The following is a 16,779-nucleotide window of genomic DNA, read 5'->3' as shown; positions in this document are numbered from 1 at the left end:
CAGCCACAAACAACTCTGAAGATTCATCGGGTGATTTAAAGTCTTATACACACTGGGTACACCATGAATTCTAGTTTGCTGTGCAGTCCTGCAGTACCATTAGAGGCTTTAGCCTCTTGGGAGCCTATTCACAGCTGTCCTTATCCCTTCCCACTACTGGGAGAAGATAGGGAAGCAATAACAAGGGTTGGTAACCTCACCAGCCTCACACTAGCCATGGAGGGAGAGAGCCTGGGGGATTCTGCCCTTCAAACATGGCCAGGAAGTCACCAAATCAGAAACAGCAAAGCCAGGTGACAGACACCATCTCAGAGGAGTACACAGAGGAAGGAGAGAGGGACACAGGGCAGGCTCAGGGATTGTGGGACTGTCCAAGGAAGAACAGCGGATGAAAACAAAAAGCCAGTGAGGGTGAGATACACAGTGACAAGCAAAATGCAGAAGGGACCTGAGAGAGCTCTGACCCAACCACTCTTCCAGACAGAATTCTTTCTGTGCAGTGCCACAGACTGCTCCCACTCGGGAGCCCAGGCCTCTGAAACAATGCTGGAAAGGCTGCTACTGATAACAATAACTATGTAATATTAACACAAGCAAGAAGATATTTTCTTGTATTTATTTACTTGATATCTATCTGTACAATTATTGTGATTCCAGCAAATCCTTTCCCCGATTTTTATTTCTCTACCAAAACTAGTAGGCAGCCCCTATGTCTAAACACAAGGATTTAGGTGCTTTTTGATTTTTTTGCATTCCCATTTGACTGAAACTGTCAGTTATGATTTCTCACACCAAAACTTCAGCCTCTGCAGCAGTTCCAAGCTATGCTTGCTACATTTCAGCCAGGTTGCCTCACAGGTTTTGATGCCATATGAAAATTTACAAAGCACTCTCTATTACATATCTCATCTTTCATTAACATTTGCATTCTTGCTTGCACAAACACTCCAGTACTATGTGCCTTTAACAGTTTGGCAGCTTCTAAAATATATTCTATTTGACTGCATCTCATGACTCTTTGTTTTATGAAACTGCTTACCTTGGTGCAGTAGGTCTTCTCCAGTCAAGTGTAGGGTAGCTCCCAGGACTTGGTCTCATACAAAATTCACGGAAGTTCTGGCCCTCCTCCTTAAAATTTTGCCTTTTGAAATAAACCTATTATTCTGTCTCTTTGTCCATGATGAAATGATACTCTAAACTTCTCTGATTAAAGTACATGGCATGCTCTCAAGTATGTGTTACTACATCTGTTTGCCTTATTGAACAGCTGAAAAGCATTTAAACTATTATTCACTTTTTTATTACTATTCAGTACATTTCTGTGTATGTTCTGGCCAATTTTTTTTTAATAATAATGTTGATTGCTACAACACCACCTGGTGTTGCTGGCAACTGTGTTCTTAGGACAAATCTGGAGATAGCTGGGGTTTAATTTAAAAGCCCAGTTCCTGGAGGCATGTGATTAGATAAGAATTTTTTGTTTTCGTTTGGTTTTGAGGGGGTGGGAGGTGTTTGTTCGTTAAAGAAAAAAAAAGAAAAAAAAAAGAAAAAAACCCTTAAGCTTCTGAGGAAAACCTAAATGTGACCACAGTGTATCCCCAAAGGATCAGAAACAAAAAACCTCAGTAATTTCCTATTCTTCATTTCAGACTTGACTATTTCAGTACATCCTTAGACATGGAACATATCCACAAAATGCACATTCGTGCTTAGACATGCAGACACACAGACTTCACACACATCTTGACAGGGTATAGAAACAGTAATTTAGCAACTGTCATCAAAAGAATGTTTACAATATAAATCTTCCTCACACCTTCTCTATCCATCCAGCAGCTCCTTTGAACCAGCAATGTTTTCTAAGAGTAAAGAAAAACCAAGATTATTCTGTGAACATTTGTACTGACTCTTTACCAACTTCAGCAACTGATCGAGGAGTGTGTGTGAAAGCATTGCCTACATGTTATTTGTTTGTTGAGATGCAACTGCATAAGAGTAAAACCCTTGAAGAGTGCCTCAAGATCAAAAGAAATAAATTATGTACAAGACGCCACAACTCCCCCAATGTACCCAACAGGACCAGGCACTGAACTGAAGCCTCAGTTCAGCATGAGGCATGAAACAGGCAGCAAAGTTTTCTGTATGTGATGCAAATCACATACAGAAGAATCAGTGATTTTTCATATACTCTTAGGTCTTGGTTGTATTAAAATACAACTCTATTTTTCCACATGCTTAGCAGCTTAAGATTCTAATTTGCTCCTTTAAACAACATTCTCCAGTTAAACTGATAGGCAAAGCTTTTTCAAAATCCCACAACATTGTTATCTAAGAATCAAACAGCAGGATGCTGGAGGAGCTGTTTAAACAACAGTTATTTCCAGCCTTGCTGGAGCACCTCATTTTACAGTATGTTGAAACACAAGCATCTTGACTAATCTTTAATGGGCACCAGAGAATGTAGTCCAGAATTTAGTTTTCAGGATGCTGAAGACAGTCTTTCAGGGAAAAACAAAACCAACAACCCAAATCAACAGTTTTATCCCACATATCCTGAACTAGGCATGTCCATCCAACTACATAAGCCTTGTTTCTGTCTTGTACTCAATGTTGTGTGTCCTTATACCTACAGGCAGCCTGTAAGTGCACAGCCCCTTCTCCTCAGTGAGCTTCTGCTGGCAACACTGGGACCTTCAAACAGGAACAGTCCTCAAGTTTCAGGAGTTTCTCAGTTACCCACCAACCAGCTGTTCTAGGGAAGAGACAATCTTTCCATGGAATATTTCTGCTTGGCTTTACTTGATAAGCTTCTCAGTCCTCTGCTCTCCCTCAAAGTCACCATTTGGTCATTAAAATGTTTCATAAAGGGCAACTTTTTCACAAAGCCAGTCTTGATATGTATAAAGAATGCTATATGCCAGTGAGTGGTAGGCGAGGTACCTACAAGTACAGTTCAAACAAGGATGCCATGGATAAACACCACCAAAAAGAAACTTTCCTAGTCTGACCCTACTTGCTTGCTGTTTTCACAAAGGTCACTTTCTGTTCAACAGCAGGAAGAACACAATGTCCAAAAGTCAGTAAAAGAATGTACAAAGTGCCATTCAGAGTTCCTGGTTTATACTTATATCAGTATTTAACTGGAAGTCTACCTCACTTGACAGTGAGTGAAATATACTTTGTACAGTCGGATACTGCCCCCAGGAAGTCTGAGAAATAAATGCCATGTAACAAAGGTGTTTTGGACACGATGTGAGCACACACTGTGTGGGTTAAGAGTGAGGAAGGAGCTACAGCAAGCTAGTCACAGTTTGTAGAGCACCTGAAAAAATGTTGGTTTTTGAAGATAACCCCAAGGGGAAAACTTGTGGGAAATCTCCTAAATGGTGTGAAAGAAGCACAGCTTTAAGATCTGCTAGTTTAAACAAACATTTTTGTTTTAACTGGAGCTAATGAAGTGCCCCACTTATTCTGAATCGCTAACGGGTTAGAACAACTACTACTGACTGACACAGCCTTAGGTAAAGAAGCATGAGCTCAGCAACCACCTTTTAGTATTCAAGAGCTGCTGCTAAACAAGCACTGAAATCCATTGAAACTGAAGGAATAGATCCACCTTCAGTTCCACTTTGAATTTGGCCCTATTTACTGAAGAAACAGGAGAGAGTGGAAGGTGTGAATTATCCAGTCATTTAAGCAGCTGGTGTTGAGATACATAAACAGTGATTGAGATTCTAACTATGTGAGTGTACATATGCATATACATTATACATCTAATATATATATATAGTACCAGTATTAAGGAGTCTAACAATTTTCTAAATAATTTATGTTTTTCCATTAGATGACCTGGATATTATCCTGAAGAAGCAAAACAAGTAAGAAGACACCTATAGAAGAAAACTTTGACTACAGAAATCACATGCAGCTCACATTTTACGAATGTTAGTGTGCTATTCCAGTATGAAGCTGAGCACTGAATAGCACTGAACTTGCTTTTTAAAAGTCAGAAGCAGTTTGCCTTCCTTATACAAGAAATACCATTAAGAAAGAAGAACAGTTCTATTTCTTTCTCCCAGAGAAAGTTTCTAGCAGTCATCTTTAGCTGATGAAAGATAGATACTGCAGGACCAGCTTTGGTTTTTTGTTACCCAACATGAGGGGTCCCCCACTACAGAAGATATTAACATATAATTAGGTATCCACTTAACATTTTTCACACATATACACATTCACATCAAAGCCTGATATAAAAAGCTGCTTTTAAAGCTTACTGTGCAGGAAATCATGTGTGATCGCTTGTTCAGTCTGAAGGTATGGAGTAAGCAGGGATCCTAAGGCAGTGCTCCCACTGATCCCAACACGAGCTGCACATTGTTTGTTAGCAGAATTAGTGCTACCAGAACAATCCCAGCAAGCTGGTTGGAGGTTTCCTCAACCCTCCTGTGTTGCAAAATGTTCTTCCTCATTGCACTCTGTAATTTGGAGCAAGAGGTGAGGACAACCAGGCTTTGTTCAGAATTGATCTAACTGCACTTTAACAAACAGCATTTCACTAGCTCAACTGAAAAAAAAGATATATTTGCTCTACAAAGCCATACCATCACCCCAAGGAGACAAAACAGGGACAGGACGGTTCATTTCTAATATCAGGACTGTAAAAGTCAGTGTAACACCAGGAGAACTGAAATGTGGTGGTGGAGAACTAGCAAACTGACCGTGGGCTCTTCCCCAGATGGGTACAACATACATATGCAGTTGAGAAAGCTTCATATGGATTGGCAGCTGCTGCAAATAATGTCCAAGAATTTATTTTTCTGTTATGTAAGAGGAGCACCCCCATTCTAGCTACCTGTATGAATACAACCACATCCTCCAGAAATTCCTGCTGCCTCCCAAGCATGCTGGCCATAATCCCCTAGTAGCCAGACAGCTAATTTTTTTTTTTTTTTTCAAAACTACCAGTCTATTTAATATATTTTCCACATCAGAAAAAGAATTACAGAACTCATGTTCAGCACAAGTTCAGCAGAACTCCCTGCACCAAGCAGGGTGAGGGCACCTGAGGCACGTGCTCCTCTTGCAACACCCACAAGGGTGAGCAGGTAGGGAGTGGGCACTGCTGGGGGAGAAGGCACTGACAGAACGAAGCACTAATTCTGGGCTGGCTGTGTTTGTGTCTGGGAAGTGGAGACATGCCTAAACACTGGGTTTTTTATAGACTTCACCAATAGGCAGCACATAAAACGCTAGAAATGCCTTTGATCTTGGCAAAATTAGGAGATAGGACTGTATTTGGGTCAACCGCTCCTTCTTTTAGCACCCTTGTAGAAGAAAAAAAATGCTGAAGGAAGAGCAGCACAACAAAGACAGAATTGCTCCTTTGAATAGAAACAATAGAGGCAAGCATCTCTAAAATAAAGATATTGTGATTAGTTTATACACTCCTTTTTTGAAAACCTGCATTAATTTTGATTTATATTTAAATAAAAATGATTAAATTTTATCTTCTAAGATGGAAATGTTGTGATAAATACTGGCCCATGGCCAAACTAATCTCTAAAGCCTACAGCTTACAGCCCCTGTTGTCTTGTATGGATATTTGAATGGCAATGGGTTTTATCAGTATTTCTAAAGGCACTCATTTAATTATGTGGTTGTAAGAATTTTCAAAACCCCAAAGAATTAACCCTACCAATACATATTCATATTTCTCAAATTAATTCAACCTGAACATTTGAAAATATTAATTTAAAAAACACACTCATTCATTTTTATTTCTGTAAACACTCAGAGCTCTTTTCTGGTCTTGTTTATGCACTCATTTTATTTTTGTATAATTATGAAAAAATGATGTAGTGAGCTCTCTTTCTTTATGTTACATAATGCTGGCAATTGATCTATTTACAATGGGGGGCATTATCCAGAGAAAATGGATAGGAAGGGAGGGAAGGAATCTGGTAGCCCACAACAAAGGGCAAGTCCTGCTTGCTGAACCCATGTATCTGTGCACGGGGACCCCCATTCTGGTGTCACTGGTGTGCTCCCACTGCCTTCAACGCTGCAGCTCCCAACCTACAGTGCTGTGAGCCCAAGCACAGGCCAGGCAACTCCACATACCACTCACATCTCAGGGATGAGAGGTTTTTAAGGGCTGAGGTACCTGGGCTCCTGCAGCATGTTTGTTGCTGGGAGCTTTTCCAAACCGTGCTTTTCCGGGCTAAGAGCAGGAATGAAGATGAGACCATTACTGGACTGTTCCTGGCTGAATCAAGAGCAGCTGCAGACTTCAGATTTAAAAGAATGCCATCAAGGGAAAGGCTATCTTCCATACAACACTGCTCAGTACAATGGCCAAGGGCAGGAGCACTGACTTCCAAACCATAACCCATGTGTGTATCTTGTGACAGAGAAATATTACCAACACACGCCCGCCGTGCTTTGCCTGTGCACAGCAAGAACTGATGGCCTACAAGACTGGGGACCACGGACTTAGGGTGTGTGGGATATGAGTTAATGTATAGACAGCACCAACACAGAGTCAACCCTCTGCTCAGCATTGCAAAACAACTTTGTTTGCTTGTTTCACTGAGCCCAAACAAATAAAAACCCAACAAAGAAAATCCCCAGCCCGCCAAAAAATTAAACAAAAAACCCCCCAACAACCAAAAATAACCCAAACAAGGACAGTCACCCTAAACACCTTTTTGGGGGTTATGTGTAGATTTGATTTCTGAATGGAAAAAAAAAAAAGGAAAAAAAAAAGAAAACTTCATTGTTAACCCAAGTTTTGCTGTGATTTCAAAAGCCAAGCATTGTGAAGGGCCCAGAGGTTTATAATTTAAACATCTCTGTAAATAAAAAATATTCTCACCAAACAAAAAAGTTGAAGTGTTTTACTTAAAAAACATTAAAGTGAATCACATTAACTGAAAACTGGGGGTTTAACTTTTGCCAAATTACTCTCTATAATTAATTTTGATTTCCGATGTTCTACACAGAGCCCATAGCAATATGATTGTCTAGCAGGAGCTATAGCACCCTCCTTCACAGGCCCCTCCACACAACACTTTTAGAAAGCTGATATTTTAGAAAAAACAAATTTTTCTGCTTGGGCAATTATCAGTCTGACATCACACTCCAGGTATGCAATGTTGTGTCATTTGACAACTGTTTGCCCACTTTGACAGGGCAAATTAGGACTCTTTCTTCTCTACAAGCTCATGTACAATTATTATGGCATCATTCTAACATATTTACTACACACAGGAGAGAAAATGGCATTATCGCTTTTTAGCTGTCACTTAAACTAAACAATTCACAGGTATATATGGTTATTGCTGGAAAAAGGATTACCATTTCTATTAGCAAGCAGAAAAACAGCAAGAAGATTAAACATTTTGAGAAACACAAAATCTGCCCTATTCCTTAGGCACCTATCCTATTTCAAGTTCAAGAATATGTCAGATAACTGATTTTTTTTTAGGCTTCTTATAGCGCCCATACTTATATCAGTTTAACATAAGTAATAACAAAACTAAATTCCCTCTACTACCACTAAGGCTGCTTATAGGACTTGCTTTGCTGCAAAAGCCATGACATAGTGGACTGAAATCTCTAATGAAATGCTGCGTATGTTGATTTATGCAGCTTTAGTGGTACCATTAACTGAAAATTGTTCTTTTCATAGGCTTATAGAGAATCTAGTGGCTGTCATTGTTCATGATTCAGTGAGAAGGCTGGGTCTAAAATTACTGTTGCATTTGGATGCCTGTGTGAAGGATGCAAGTCTGCCCTCATTTTGTGTTAATATTTCATATAACAACAAATATAAACCTTCTATATCTAATAACATATTAGATTCCATCACTAGCACAGCTGTCATTAAGTAATCTCTTTAAAAGTCTTCCTGTTTAGAAGAAAAAAAGCAATTTTTTCAAGTACTAGTGAGATATATTTCTGGGAAAAAATACATACATACATATATATATATAGACACATATGCGTGTGTGTGTGTGTGTGTATATATATATATATATATATATGTATATGTAAGAATAACCAGGCAGTAAGCATTTAAAATTGTATTTGAGACACTAATGCAAGCAGCTAATCCTATTTACATTCATATTAGCCCTGGGTATCTTTTTCCCTAAGATTTACACATTTGTATGCTTGCATGAGTTGAAGTGCTTTTTGCATGATATCAGTACTTTTGTAATTTAAATCTATAAAAGGCAATTTCTTTTAAATATACTTCCTAACAGTGGGTGAAAGAAGCACTAAACTTATTTGAGAGCTGTACACATCAGTAAACATGCGCACTGAACTCCAGGCAATGTGCTGTGAGAGAATTAATCTTATACTGTGTTAGCTAAACAGAAAGATTCTGGGACTCCAAGTAACAAGCACGGAAAATGTCCAAACGTTTTCTTCCTATTACCTAGAAAATGTGTATTTTTTAGGATTGTGATTTTAAAAATCCAAGCCTTATTTTCAGTGAGTGGTTAATTTGATATTTACTTACCTTACTCATTTCAAAATTTCCAACAAAGGTAGTCCATAAATAGCCCTAATGAATTTTATGGATCTCTAATTTTGACTACCTTCCTTTCATCTATCACCTTAATTCTGAACAACAGCACAGGACCACCATTTTATTTAAAATCTATCATCTCCTTGCACTTCCTACAAATATATAGAGTCAGGAATATTCTTCTCAGTGAAATTATCAGGAATTACAGGGAATTTTTTTGTTTAGAGACATGAAAATCAAGGCATTTGTATGAGAAAGTCTTCAGATACACTTGAGTAGGACACTACTGGAGTAGCAGGACTTGAAATGGATTGTGTGTACTAACTGCTAATTCCTTTTTGACTATTTCTTTCATTTTATATCTTGTATTAATACAAAACAACAAAATTCAAGCATGGAGGAAGAGATTGATTTTGCAAACCCTTTCTAAAATTATCAGTAAAATGAATTTTCATCCTCTGTTGACATATTCCCAGAGGCTGGTGAATAACACAGTTCTGCCTTTTTTTCTCTAGGTTAAGTCCATCTACTGATCCAAGTCTCCCTTTTTCCTCTTACACTCCTTCCTTTCCTCTTCCCCAGACCCCAGGTTCCTCTGCCCAAGCACCCCTGTGCTCTACCCACTTTCCTGTATTTACACGGATTTCCTGGCATGCCCTCTCTTTCCGCTGACTTTTGGAGCCTCTCTTACATGCCTCTTTCTGCCTTGCCCATCTTGCTTGTCAATGCCATTTGATAACAATGCTTTTAGAACCGTTACTGTGATTATTCATGCATAAAAAGAAAGATGCTGGGAACATGTTGAAGACAAGTATTCTCAGATTCCTTATGCCCTTTCTAAAATAAACAGCCATTTGCAAAAGAAAGGAGGAAGTTGTGAGGATTTATTGCTCCTTTAGCTCTAAATTTTGCCAGCACAACCAGTGCTCAAGACAAGCCAGTGTATATTTCTCTGATATAATCTGTTGCCACACATAGATGTGTGTGTGCTTCTATTTCTGTACAATTTAAAAAAGATCATGCTGCCTAGAAGAGTACAGTTGTTGATAAAATTTTAATAAATGAGTGAATAGTCTAAAAGTAGATGTGAATTTCACATGATATCTCATTATCTTCAAAAGAAAGGACACACATACCATCAGTAGTGGCAAGGACATGGCAAGCAGCTGCAAGTCTCAAAAACTGCATTCAGTTCCAGCAGCACTGCATGTCCTTTTCTTTTCATGTCCTTTTTTGCCCCAGCCCTAAAGGAGTCAAGAACATGATTCTCAAAGCAAACCATACATTGAGGAGGGCTCTTGCAGGTGGCCTCTGAGGAATGGTCTCTCCCATATGACGCACCCAGAGCTGGTTTAACATGACTTCCCTTCTACCCACCCTTTAGGAAACAGCTCTGCAGAGCAGTTCTTTTATTTCAGCCCTGGCATTTCAGACGTGAAAACTGGAGGCAAATACTGTTTTAGCGATTCCCCAATCACCCAACAGGATCAACCAGAATTGATCTCTGCTCTTTGAAATTAGCAGGTCTTACACAATCTTCCTTCTGTGTCAGACCTTTTCTCTTTTTTTTGTCCCTCCTTTTTTTAGGTAGGGAGGTAGGTGAAATGAGGAGTAATGAAGGGCAAACTGGCAAACAATGGGCAGCTATGGAAAGGGCCTGCATTGCTAGTTTTAAGTATCTGGGTTTGCTCCAGCCTGTTTCAAGTACTGATATGGATATGGAGTCACTCGCAAACTAGCACCCTCAACTTTAGTTAAAAGAACTATAAATCTGAAATGAATGTATAAATAATATGCAACTGTCTAGACAGTATAGGTCACTTGCAAAGAGACTGGGTCAGGAAAAGATTGTCCATCAGTCAGACAACCATAACTGATTCTGATGCTAAATAATGGTTTAGATATTCAGTATTCTATATATGCGAAAGGCTTCACTGAGCATTGGATCTTCCCAGCTAAAGTAGCCCTCTACTTATACATATCTTTATGCAGCCATAAGAAAATGTGCTTGCTATTTAAACATTAAAATTAATGCCCAAAGAAAAAGCTATTTAGCGAGGGACTGGAACCAACCTAGGTAATTGGCTTTTGGTAAAGCAAAAATAACCATCATACCCTACCCATGATAAACAACCTAATCTTATCATAGATGGAATCTTAAAAAGGGAAACAATTAAAACTTCAAGCTGGCAAAGAAACTTATTTCCACTTACAGAGTCAGTTCACAGATACATTCAGGGAATTGTGTGTTGTATAGCCTGACTTTGCTCTCTGCAGTTCAGAGCCCCTAACTTTCAGATATCACAATGCAACCATGCTGACTACACATGCTTTTGAAATTATTCTGTGCATTATAATTTTTTGCCACTATTTTAGCAAAATAAGTATGTGGCCTTCAAGGTAACAATGCTGCCACCCTAGTGCTTTTCAGGATATAAAAGTAAGTTTTGCTGGACTAGAGATAATTAGCAGAGTCCTATACAAAATATTTCATTTACTGGCAACTTATACAGCACATTCATACATATTTGCTAAAAAAGGAAAAAGAAAATACATGGGTAATAAATCTGGCACATGCAGCAGCTGGCACAGCTGAAAAGCAGGTGTTATAGCTGCGAGACACAACCAATGGCTGGGTGTGATTCCCAATCCCAATCCAAACACATTCCAGAATCAGACACTGTAAGGCAGAGGATGCAGCAGGCCCCTAACTCCTTCCAGAGGTGGTGTGATTTCAAGGAGGCTCCACATGGTTGCATCACTGAATGCCTGTGCAACACACTGCCAAGCACATCTCAGAGCATATCTGGGATCTCGGGAACAGACTTCCATCAAACCAAACTGCACCATCGGTAGTGTCATAGCTCGTTACACTGGCTGTATCACAGCCTGCCTTCTAAATCCTACTACTGTTTATTCTGAGTGGAAATACACAGGTTATCCTGATAATTCTGAAAGCTACTCGTGTGTAGTGACGATATTTTTCAATGGATGTAGTTTGATTTTCTATGTAAAAAAAAATCAAATATCTTGCTACTTTTATACTTATGAATGCTATCAAACATTTCTCATGTGCATATCAAACATGCACAGAAGCTGCAAATTTGGAGGTTGATCTTTTGTTATGTTGGCCTACCTTAGTTCAGCTTGAATACATCAGCCCAATTATGAATTTTAAATGCCACATGCAAAGAGAAAGAGCAAAAATCGTGAAAAAGAAACACCAAGATTCATCCTGCCAATGCTGTGGCAGTGGTAGTGAACGCTGCCCTGCAGAGGCATTACATCCAGCAGTGATGACAACAACCAGCCTCACACACCAGTCTCTTGCAACTTATACCAAGAGGAAGCAACTGAGCACTTCCAAAAATCACACCCACAAATGCTGGTCAGGAAGCCCTTCATACACGTTACACTCTGACATTTTGCAAATGTGCTGAACCCCAACCTGCAAATCCAAAGCAAATTTCTCACATTTGAGGATTCATATGCTGGTAGAAAATACAAAGGCAAGGAGATGCCCAAGTTTCTTCCAGGACTTCACTGCAAAATCCTTGCCCACTTCTATCAGTGGAGCACCATTAGCTCTTTCTCTGTCTTAACTAGAGTTCTGTACTTTTTTTACTCTAAATCCAAAAATGCTTAGAAGTCAATATTATACACAAGGCTTGAAAATGAAAGACCTGTTTTTAATCAAGGCTAACAAAATGATGAGCACGTTGAAGTTATCATTTAAGCCGTCTGGGCTAATCCTGTTCTTAATTAAAAAGACTTTCCATTTGAGGAAAAAAAAATAACATCAAGATATACAGAGTTAAATTAAAGTGTTACATTTTGAGAAGTTTTTTTGCAGGTTTTGGAAGGAAGAGATTTTGTGAGAGATCCTATTAGCTGATACTATTCTTTGTTTCTCCATTAGCAGCCTACAGGCAGAGATTTCAGGCTCGGATACAAATAGATTATGCCAAAATAGATGTTTCTGAATAATTTCACGTGTGGACACTTTTATTCTGGAATAAGAATACAGTTATTCAGAAATACCTAGCCCTACTTTAAATTCAGACCCTGCATTAATCCAAATTAGCTTTCAAACAGAGCCATCCCTTAGGCTATTGGAAGCTTGATTGTGCCTGGTATTACAAACTTGTGTAAGAGCCCTCTCCAGCCATTCCGCCTCTAATCAAATTTATTCTGAGTTGCACTGTGGGGAAAGACAACTGAGGCTTACATTATAAATGATTTTGAGGCTTTGAATCCATGTTTTTCTTGTACCTTTTTTATAATGATCTCTGTCAGCTGTTCAAAGTGTCTCTGTCACTACCATCAGGTATCACTACTTCATCTGATTGATTTCATAAACCAGGGTTCAAACATGCACTGCTGCATTGGAATTAAATGTATTTAGTTTGAGTCTGTAAGGCTCTATAAACTCGGAATATTTGGGGGGCAGTAGAGAGTCTTCAGTGTTGCCGTGCACATGGAAATGCTTTTCATTTTACATGTGTCACTATCATTTCACTGTTTTTAAAGTATTGTCCAGCCAGGCACAAAGACGGGAGAATATTTTGTAAAATCAAAGTAGGAAAAATATGTAGTTAGGCTGCTTTGGAAAACATTGCCTGTCTCCAAGTGTGTTATTTTCTTCCAGATGCCATAGATACTTTACAAACACAGTTTAGCAAGCAGCTCCAAAGGCTTGTCTACACTTGAAAATTAATTTGGATCAAGACAGAAATGAGAATTTATAGTACAATATGTCTTTATAAAGTTGTTCTCTTCACATTAAGCCCTCTGGTGCTTTTTCATAAATAGATTTTTAAGGTCCTGTCCACATCAAGCCATTCTATGATTCTCTGATATTCCTTAATGAAAACTACCTTGTATTACATACACAGCACATGAAACAAGGAAGCAGATAATTTTTACATCTTTTTTGCTAAACAAAGAAAACCACTGGAACCCAAGTTCCACTTGGGAAAATAAAAAGAAAAAAAGAAAAGAGTCCATGTTAATCAGTGCAACATTAAACAAGTTTTAAGTATGGTGTCACCCTCAACACTCCTCACCCATCACTGCTTCAGTATAAGCCTTGATCATTGCTGACAGCAACCTTAAAATATGTTTATTTCTTAAAAAATAATAGTAAAAAGCAAATTAAAATGTAATAGCCATTGACCAGCTTGGAAAGAAAAATGCTGCAATCTGTCAAAGGGGGGAAAAAATTACAAAAGGAGGGACATATTAGGGCTACAGAAACAGCCCTAATTTTTGCCAAAATTAAAGGGCCAGCTACAAAAAAAGCATGCTGGAAAAAAAATTACATTATCAGAGTGTCCTCAGAGGAGGGAGAACACAGTGAGAAATGAGCACCCTTCAGTGTAGTCTCTCAAAGAGGCCTCTTCACTTCAATATGAATTGTTCAAATTGCAGCAGTGTACCAAAATGTTCAAAATCCAAATGACGAAGTGCAGGAGTTATGAAGACATTTGTGAGACCATTCCCTTATTCTCAGAGTCTTGAGCCTTTAACATTTTCAAAAGCACTCAGTACCAGGCTAAGGGCACTCCTGTTCCACAGGAACCAATGCACTTTTAGAAGCCCCATGCTCAGCTAAGAAAAGGGGTCATCATCGTGTGTCCTGGGAAAAAAAACAAAACCCAACCTACCAGCCTTAACCCTGACCTCTCAAACTACACTGTCCAGCTTCACCAGAACAAGGATTCCTGTGCAGCCCTGGCACAGAAAGCTCAGAGGTGCCCAACTTCAGGAGACAGATCAGGGCTCTGGACTCGGAAACATGAAGAAACCTCCTTACAAAATGGAGTAAGGTGTCTCCTCTTCTCTTCTAGACTCTGTACCATCAAAGTATGGAAACTTGTTTTCCCTCTTTGTGCATTGCCAACCCCTCCCATGCATGCAGGGGTGGCCCTGACCAGATGTGACCTGCAGGGGCATCAGTCCTTGTGCTGAAAGGGAGCCTAAGGAGATAATGGTACTTCTAATAAAGCCATTTTTTGGTACCTCATGACTACATGACCCAGTTTAGTAGACTCCACATGTGTTAAACAGCATCACAGACCCTTACACAGAAAGCAAAACCCTAGTGACATTGATTCATATATTTTCATATATCCTTCACTCACAAAATACTATAGTCATGTAGGTTAGCACAGAACAACAGCATTGAAAAAGGCTTCCAGCATAGAATAACAGCAAATATTGTGATGTTATGAGCAACTGAAGAACTATTCACAGTTTGGCTTCAGTTTACTATCAGCTCAGAGCTGGCTACTGGTCCAAGCACTCATGCCACTCTGGAGCCAGGGACAGGAATGGATAATTGGGAGCAGAGGACACTGGAACACTGGGACTGTTATGACACCAGATGCAGTGGCTGCATCACTGCAGCTGCTGGCTCCAGAGGCAGGGGCAGCTTCCCACTTCATTTACAGTTTTGTAGCTCTCTCCATTTCCTCACTGCTAGTGTGCCACACTCACACAGCCAGAGCCACTCGTGCTGCTGTTATTTCATCCCAGAAGACTCTAACAGAGAGCCAGAGCACACAGGGATAAAAACAGAATCCCTGGCAATGCTAATGTCCATTCACATTGCTGGAAACAACTCTGCTCCTTCAGGAGTGTCAGGGCAGTCACATATGTATTTGTATCTGTTCCCTCACTGTTCAAACAAGGACAGTCACCCCAAGGGAACCAGGGGATGGAGTTTATGGCACGGCTGTTCTCCACTTGCTTTCTGAATGACATTGAAGCAATCTGATTAGTTAACTGTTTATGACTTTAGCACTAAAATTTGACAAATGAGAAGCTCCTTTTGAAAGACAACATTAATTTAAAACAACACTTGGAGTGAGACCAAAGATACAGGGAAGTTGCCACTGCCAACACAATTTGGTAGAGTTTGTGGGGTTTTTTTCCAGATATGTTTGATGTACCTGGGGATCAATCTACCTTTATGATCCAGAATTAGAGTATCCTTAGAGTTACTCTTATCTGTCAAAAAACAGCAAAGCAACTTAAAAAGCGACACTCTTCAATGCTTACTTAATATTCTATTCTTTCTAATTGAGTGAGGAAAAGTAGCTTTCATATTTCTTTCTACATTATTTTCTTCCTCCCCATTCCTAATATTTGAGGCACATTCTACAATCCTCGGGAGAGAGTTGCTGATTTTAGCCAAAAAGGATAACATTTGTTATGAATCGAGTGATGGAGAAGGTGGTGTCAACTTTCCTGCAGGTGAAACATAAAGGCAGTGTCATCAGCTGACTACAGAAAAAGAGAAGGATTTGTAAGTGACAGAGATCCACACAACCAGAGAGGAAACTCTCTGGCAAAACTGCTTTGAGTTTAGTGGAATATGGAGCATCATGTCCTATGGTCATTCAGACCATGATCTCCAAAGGCTCAGGGAGGGTATTTTGTGCAGTGTCATTGAAAGTCAATGCACGGTATGTAAAATTAAACAAGAGTAATCCTTTGCAGAACTGGGGCCATGTTTAGTTAACCTTTTGCAGAAAAAAGAAAAAAACTTAAGGTTGTTTTCTAAGATTCTATTAAGTCCTGCTGTATTTTAATAGGAATGAGGATTTTGTTTCATTTTTGCTACTCAATATTTACATGGTTGAAAAGAAAACAAAATATTAATCCAATCTAATCTTTTTAGGATAAAAATCCCAAATAACATGTGTGAGAAATGCTGAGGAACAGATAAGCAAGAGGGAAGGTCTTTTATATACAGCCTTGCATAGAGTCAAATCCATTTTAAGAGTCTAAATTTAATGAGAGCTTTAGAGATTAAAAAAAGAAAAAAATATATTTTTTGCATATAGAACACTTTGAAGAACAAGTTGCCTTCAAATTTCTGTCACTGACGACAAGTCAAGGATAACACTAGGGAATCATGATCATAGAGATGCCAGAAAAATTAGTCAGAACGTATCACACTGCCAGATCGATCTGCTTCCCCAAACCAAAAACGTGGTCTGGAGAGCAGAAAAAGGAAAAACACAAACCACATTTTTAGGACAAGGAACCAGCAAAAAAGAGAGTTGTTTCTGTATTAAAAAAAAACAAAAAAAGAAAAAAGTAACCAGCTTTTGAGTTCTGTTTGCCAAAAAAAAAAGAAAAAAAGGTGAAATAAAGAAAATGCTAGCCTAGAAATAAATACCAAAGTTTAAAAAAAAAGAAATGAGAGATGAGCATTTCACCTCAACTGGCTGTAT

This window comes from Corvus hawaiiensis, chromosome 12 (genome assembly GCF_020740725.1).
Source record: "Corvus hawaiiensis isolate bCorHaw1 chromosome 12, bCorHaw1.pri.cur, whole genome shotgun sequence".
Classification (NCBI taxonomy): Eukaryota; Metazoa; Chordata; class Aves; order Passeriformes; family Corvidae; genus Corvus; species Corvus hawaiiensis.
This window is presented reverse-complemented; position numbering follows the sequence as displayed.